This window comes from Etheostoma spectabile, chromosome 18 (genome assembly GCF_008692095.1).
Source record: "Etheostoma spectabile isolate EspeVRDwgs_2016 chromosome 18, UIUC_Espe_1.0, whole genome shotgun sequence".
NCBI lineage: Eukaryota > Metazoa > Chordata > Actinopteri > Perciformes > Percidae > Etheostoma > Etheostoma spectabile.
This window is the reverse complement of record NC_045750.1, coordinates 1,110,320-1,117,957: the sequence shown is the minus strand read 5'-3', so window position 1 is coordinate 1,117,957 and position 7,638 is coordinate 1,110,320. Positions and strand designations below refer to the sequence as shown.

The 7,638-nt window shown below is 41.5% G+C and overlaps 1 long non-coding RNA gene across 1 annotated transcript in view; it reads left to right on the top strand.

Moving 5' to 3' along the window:
* LOC116706302 (uncharacterized) overlaps nt 1–7,638 on the top strand; it is a 14,315-nt gene that overhangs the window by 4,262 nt on the left and 2,415 nt on the right. Inside the window, exon 2 of the long non-coding RNA XR_004336196.1 lies at nt 1,771–1,775. This is a non-coding gene — a long non-coding RNA (uncharacterized LOC116706302). The remainder of the gene's footprint in view (nt 1–1,770; nt 1,776–7,638) is intronic.

Below are 7,638 nucleotides of genomic sequence, written 5' to 3'. Positions count from 1 at the left end.
CCCAAATCCATGCCTTGAACAGCTGTACTATCCCAAAGGCAATTAAAACTCATAGATAAGAAGTCTAGCCAAGTTCTTTGAAGATAGCTGTGAATCATGTGACCTTGGGTGCTTCAGACAAAGAGACATTGAGTTTCAATAGTTACACTTACTAACGGCCTCACACTGATGTGAAAACAACTCTGTTGTGTGTGAGAGAGATAGAAAAAAGACAAAAAGAAAGACCAAGCATGGAGAGTATAATCTGCGCTCATCCAAACAGGAGCAGCGCTGCTGCGATGCCGCCTGGCAGAAGCCATTTCTCCACAGTGTGCATGCCTGCTGGAATGACATAACCTTGCAGTGCACTCAGCAGTGGAATGAGTCAGGGATGAGGCCGTCCAGCTACACAGCGACCCGGGCTCCCTGCGAGCCTCCTAAGCCAGAGTGACATGCCTCGCTGTGATAATACTGCCAGCAATCACAACATGAGCATGAAGGCTTTAAAAACGGCTGCGGCTGCTTGATACGTTTGTCTGCCACACAGCCACACAGCCACCGAGACGTCTGCAACAAACGGCACATGTGAGCGACGAGACGGTGACTCAGCCAACGTATGAAAAGGAAGCTGGAAGGAGGTAGAGGAGTTGGCTCAGGATGTAAAAACAGTATATGAAACTACAAAGCAGCCGACATGCACCAAGGCTGCAACACACAATATGTGGAAGTTCTTCATTTGCATTTGAAATATAAAGAGTGATAGCCAATTACGCTGATTGTTAAAGAACACATGTATCCTGACTTTGTACATATAAATTGTGCAGAATGTCATGGCCACTTAGTTCTGGTCCTTTAAACTTTAGGCTTTCTTTAGGGGAAAGGTCATCACATCTTTACAGGATTGTTAATAATAATAATAATAATAATAATAATAATGATAATATGTATACTTTATTAATCCTGCAAGGGGAAATTACTGTTTTCACTCTGTTGTTATTACATACATGCCTGAATTACACCTATACATGCACTAACGGAGAGGGGGGCGGCTCATTGAAAGGCACCCCGAGCAGTTGGGGCTTTGGTGCCTTGCTCAAGAGGACCTTGGCAGTGTCCAGCTACCAGTCCACCCCCATAGGGTTCAAATCCATATGGGGACTTGTGACCGGTGACCCTCTGGTTCCCAACCCAACTCCCTACCGACTGAGCTACTGCCACCCCAAACTCGGGTTTGAATTGCACAATGCAAACAAGCGTTATACATGCATACCAGTCCAAAATAGATTTGTGAAACGGCAATGATCCCAAGCTAGTGCTATATGCCTCAAGTTAAACTAGCTCCTCCTTTGCACATACTTTACGAGATTTCCTCAACACCTGTAGTTTTAGAACAAGGATCATCGAACACAGGCATCAGTTAACACAGGCGTCTAATAAATTAAGACATATTGCACAGTAGAAGAGGCTTTATGAGTAAATAGTGTGTAAAAACCAAACTGCTGCCATGCCAGTGTCAGTAGTTTGATCTGAGTACGGGGAGATGTAGCCTTGTGTATATTACTTCTAGTAAAAGAGGGTGAAGTTACTTTTATAGCACTGCAATGCAACAAGAACCAATGTCCATCTGTCAACAGGAGAATGTCACGCCTGAGCATCTCTATTGTATAATGTTGTGACGCTTCTTCTGTCCCACTTTGAAAAGACTACAGCCGCTGGTTTGCTAAAAAAAGATATTCTACATTTATGTAGACATGTATGCTGTTATCACTCATGGTCTTTGATACGGCAAAGTGTCTGTAATCTGTGATGTTTATAGGGAGATAGGCAGCTGCATGAAAATAGCTCTTTTCTATCACAAAGACTATGTCTATCTTGAAAAAAATAATGGTTTTCATTGTACTTTTTACAAACTGTCAGGCTGAATAAATGTGTAAATTACTATTCCTGCAAATGAAAAGATGAGTCATGTGTGTTGACCTTCAACTTCATCCTTAGATTTTTTTGACTGCACCCTAATTGTCTGCTCTTTAAGCCCTTTGACAAAATAAAGAATACTTATTACTGCAAAACCATCTCATTTTTTGTAATTGTCACCATTTAATGTTGTCTGCATTTTTATTTTTATACAGTTGGGACTTAATCTGTTCTCTTAAAGAGATCGACAGAGATGGTGTTTCTTAATATCTGTCTATTTAAAAAATTATAAATATTCTTTTGTTTCATCTGGTAAGGATGCCTCCTGGGCGCCTCCCTAGGGAGGTGTTCCAGGCACGTCCAGCTGGGAGGAGGCCTCGGGGAAGACCCAGGACTAGGTGGAGAGATTATATCTCCAACCTGGCCTGGGAACGCCTCGGAATCCCCCAGTCGGAGCTAGTTGATGTGGCTCGGGAAAGGGAAGTTTGGGGTCCCCTACTGGAGCTGCTGCCCCCGCGACCCGATACCGGATAAGCGGATGAAGATGGATGGATGGATTTTGTTGGGATGCAAACATACATTTGCCTTATAAAAAAGCCTAATCTCCTCTCTAGAAGCGCAAAGTGACGCTTTGTTGTTAACAATTCTACCAGATTAGCACAAAGAAATTGAGTACACAACATCTTAAAACTCATTTATTTCCAATCCAAAGGCAGCAGCGTGACCTCTGTGTTCAAGCTAAAGGTCAACTTGATCAAGCGAGTGCTCGGCTCCAGATTGGGTCTCGAAAAACAAATTTACTTCAACCTTCTGTGTTCTTTCTCCAAATAAAAGGCTCTGTGGACGGGAACCAGCAGCTAGAAGCTCAGTCATTTACTGTACTGTACAGTAGATGTTCAGTAATTATCCTTGACATCACTCAATGCCTGTAAATGAAGAGATTATAAAGAGACAGTACATCCCTAAATCCTGCACGACAGGTTTTGTTTACAGTATTTTTTGTAAAAATCCCCCAAATCGGCCAGAAACTGTTAAAACAGGGTGTGGTTTCAAGATGTAATATGTTCCTGATAAGTGTTTTAACGACCGTTTGTAGTAATACACCCCCACGGGTATATGGCTGATGAAGTTCTGGTTTTTTCACAGGGAGCTTGTGTAACTGCAGTTTTTGTACAAAATAAATTACATTAACCCTCCTGTTGTCCTCATGTTGTCCTCATGTTGTCCTCATGTTGTCCTCATGTTGTCTTCATGTTGTCCTCATGTTGTCCTCATGTCGTCCTCATGTCGTCCTCATGTCGCCCTCATGTGTCCTCATTTTGTCTTCATGTTGCCCTCATGTGTCCTCATTTGTCCTCATGTTGTCCTCATGTTGTCCTATATCAATGTTCTTTTTAATTCCCAAAATAACAGATTGATTCCAACGCTCTTTGCCAAGTACAAATCTCTACTTTCATTAATTTTGGGTCTTATCTATTTTTATAGCATTGTAAAACAAAGTGAAGTGTTGTTGAAATAGTGTTGTAAAAGTTGACAATTCCATCTGTGATTATCATCAACATCCATTCCTTTATTTTAGTCTCAATAATTCCTAATTTCTGCTTTTCTAACTCAAACATTAGGAATAATTTCCTATAAATGAGGTTTATGACCATAAATTCAAAAAATAACTGTAAAACTAAAGTAAATTAATAAGTTAGTGTGAAGTAGTGTTAAACGTCAAAAAAAGCGTCAAAAAGGGACAAAAACGTAAGAAAAAGTTAAAAATCTCGATAAAAAGACTCAACAAAAGTGTTGATTTTCAATTTTGACGGGAAGACAACACGAGGATTAAATCAAATGTTGATAAATTAAAAAGGTTTTAATACAAATGCCACATATTTAAAATCATACACCGGAGCCAGCCTGTGTCTACCTGTGTCTACCTGTGTGTATTTGCTGCTGTGGAGCACGTGCAGGTGAGTCACGGACGCTCGCGCAGGGATTGACCACCTGTTCAATCACAGCACCATAGCAACCTACCGGGTGGAAACGGAACGAGTTGGAGAATATTTAGGGACCAGGTAATCGATGCCGCCGAGGAAGAGAACACCTGAACATTAAGAAAAACACCCGAAAGTAACACGAGAGAGAAAAAGGAGAACCCAGAGCTGGCTGCAGGTACAAATAATGCGCAATTAACTAGTTAAAGCCACTAGCATGCTAATGGAGCTGCTGCAGCTAGCTGAGTTCAACACAAGTGCAGAAAGAAACGTTTCCACGTGGACTTACATGGAAGGAGCGGAATATCAAGACTAGTTGGAGGAAGACGTCGCAGGATGCTGGACTCTAACAAACCTCCATAACGGACTACATAACGGTAAGAGGAGTTTTGTTGCTAGCTTTGAAATGTATTTCCCATGTTTGGGGCTGTGCAGCAGACCTAGCTACAGCGGCTTGAGAAGGTTTACCCCCCCCCCCAAAACTATTCTTTTGTTTCATCTGTAAGGATTGCCTCCTGGGCGCCTCCCTAGGGAGGTGTTCCAGGCCGTCCAGCTGGGAGGAGGCCTCGGTGGGAAGACCCAGGACTAGGTGAAGTGGAATGATATATCTCCAACCTGGCCTGGGAACGCCTCGGAAACCCCCAGTCGGAGCTAGTTGATGTGGCTCGGGAAAGGGAAGTTTGGGGTCCCCTACTGGAGCTGCTGCCCCCGCGACCGATACCGGATAAGCGGATGAAGATGGATGGATGGATTTTGTTGGGATGCAAAAACTACATTTGCCTTATAAAAAAGCCTAACTCCTCTCTAGAAGCGCAAAGTGACGCTTTGTTGTTAACAATTCTACCAGATTAGCACAAAGAAATTGAGTACACAACATCTTAAAACTCATTTATTTCCAATCCAAAGGGCAGCAGCGTGACCTCTGTGTCAAGCTAAAGGTCAACTTGATCAAGCGAGAGTGCTCGGCTCCAGATTGGGTGTCTCGAAAAACAAATTTACTTCAACTTCTGTGTCTTTCTCCAAATAAAAGGCTCTGCTGGACGGGAACCAGCAGCTAGAAGCTCAGTCATTTACTGTCTGTACAGTAGATGTCAGTAATATCCTTGACATCATCACTCAATGCCGTAAATGAAGAATTAAAGAGCAGGACATCCCTAAATCCTGCACGACAGGTTTTGTACAGATATTTTTGTAAAAATCCCCCAATCGGCAGAAACTGTAAAAACAGGGTGTGGTTTCAAGATGTAATATGTTCCTGTAAGTGTTTAACGACCGTTTGTAGTAATACACCCCCACGGGTATATGGCATGATGAGTTTGTTTTCAGGGAGCTTGGTAACTGCAGTTTTGTACAAATATAATTACATTAACCCTCCTGTGTTCATGTGGTCCTCATGTTTGTCTCATGTTGTCCTCATGTTTTCTTCCATTGTTGTCATCATGTTGTCTCATGTTGTCCTCATGTTGCCTATGTCGTCCTCATGTGTCTCGCTCATGCCTCTGTGTCCTCTGTCTTCATGTTGCCCTCATGTTGTCCTCATGTTGTCTATGTTGTCCTCATGTTGTCCTCTATCAATGTTCTTTTTAATTCCCCAAAATAACATGATTGATTCCAACGCTCTTTGCCAAGTACAAATCTTACTTTCATTATTTTGGGTCTTATTCTATTTTATAGCATTGTAAAACAAAGTGAAGGGTTGTGAAATAGTTGAGTAAAGTTGACATATTCCAGTCTGTGATTATATCAACATCCATTCCTTTATTTAGTCTCAATAATTCCTAATTCTGCTTTTCTAACTCAAACATTAGGAATAATTTCCTATAAATGAGGTGTTGACCATAAATTCAAAAAATAACTGTAAAACTAAAGTAAATTAATAAGTTAGTGTGAAGTAGTGTTAAACGTCAAAAAAGCGTCAAAAAGGGACAAAAACGTAAGAAAAGTTAAAAATTCGATAAAAAGACTCAACAAAAGTGTTGATTTCAATTTGACGGGAAGACAACCACGAGGATTAAACAAATGTTGATAAATTAAAAAGGTTTTAATACAAATGCCACATATTTAAAATCATACACCGGAGCCAGCCTGTGTCTACCTGTGTCTACCTGTGTGTATTTGCTGCTGTGGAGCACGTGCAGGTGAGTCACGGACGCTCGCGCAGGGATTGACCACCTTTCAATCACAGCACCATAGCAACCTACGGGTGGAAACGGAACGAGTTGGAGAATATTTAGGGACCAGGTAATCGATGCCGCGAGGAAGAGGAACACCCTGAACATTAAGAAAAACACCCGAAAGTAAACACGAGAGAGAAAAGGAGAACCCAGAGCGGCTGCAGGTACAAATAATGCGCAAAACTAGTTAAAGCCACTAGCATGCTAATGGAGCTGCTGCAGCTAGCTGAGTTCAACACAAGTGCAGAAAGAAACGTTTCCACGTGGACTTACATGGAAGGAGCGGAATATCAAGACTAGTTGGAGGAAGACGTCGCAGGAGCTGGACTCTAAAAAACCCCATAAAGGACTACATAACGGTAAGAGGAGTTTTGTTGCTAGCTTTGAAATGTATCCCATGTTGGGGTGTGCAGCAGACCTAGCTACAGCGGCTTGAGAAGGTTCACCCCCCCCCCCCCCCGATAAGAGGAATAAAAAAAAACATAATTGGAAATTCATCTTAATGCCTTAATTAAAAAATGTAGGAAAATCCAACCTTTTAAGGACACCAATTTTTCTTTGTGAATGACTAAATGTATCATAAATGTTAAAATAAGGGCAAAGTATACACCCCCTATGTTAAATACAGGGACATAAGTATACACCCCCTATGTTAAAAACAGGGGCATAAGTATACATCCCCTATGTTAAAATACAGGGATAAGTATAACCACCCTATGTTAAAATACAGGGGGCTAAGTATACACACCTATGTTAAAATACAGGGGCATAAGTACACCCCCCTATGTTAAAATAGGGGCATACGTATACACCCCCCTATGTTAAATCCTATAGAGGCAGATTTTATTTTTAAAGGCCAGTTATTTCATGGATAAAGTTTCTTGGCCTTTAAAATGCCACTAATCACCGTGCATAGAGTGGCATGGTTTATTTTCAGTTGTTAATAGCTGGTTCGATTTGCATTGAGAGTGATGAGAGATCTAATCGAAAGATGTGTGTGTGTGTGTTGTGTGTGTGTGTGTTGTGTGGTGTGTGTGGGGTGTGTGTGTGTGTGTGGTGTGTGTGTTAATTCCAAAGGCCAAGGGAACTTTTCAGGATGCACTAGTATCCTGATCCATGAAATAACTGGCCTTTAAAAATTTAAATCTGCCTCATGGGAATTAACATAGGGGGGTGTATACTTATGCCCCTGTATTTTAACATAGGGGGGTGTATACTTATGCCCCCTGAATTTTAACATAGGGGGGTGTATACTTTGCCCCTGAATTAACATAGGGGGGTGTATAATTATGCCCCTGTATTTTAACATAGGGGGGGTGTATACTTATGCCCCGTATTTTAACATAGGGGGGGTGTACTTATGTCCCTGTATTTTAAAATAGGGGGGGGTATACTTATGCCCCTGTATTTTAACATAGGGGGGTGTATACTTATACCTTGTTTTAACATAGGGGGGTTATACTTATGCCCCTTGATTTAAATAGGGGGTGTATATTATGCCCCGTATTTTAACATAGGGGGGTGTATACTTATGCCCTGTATTTAAACAGAGGGGGGGTGTATTTTTATAAAATGTTCTCATTAAAAAT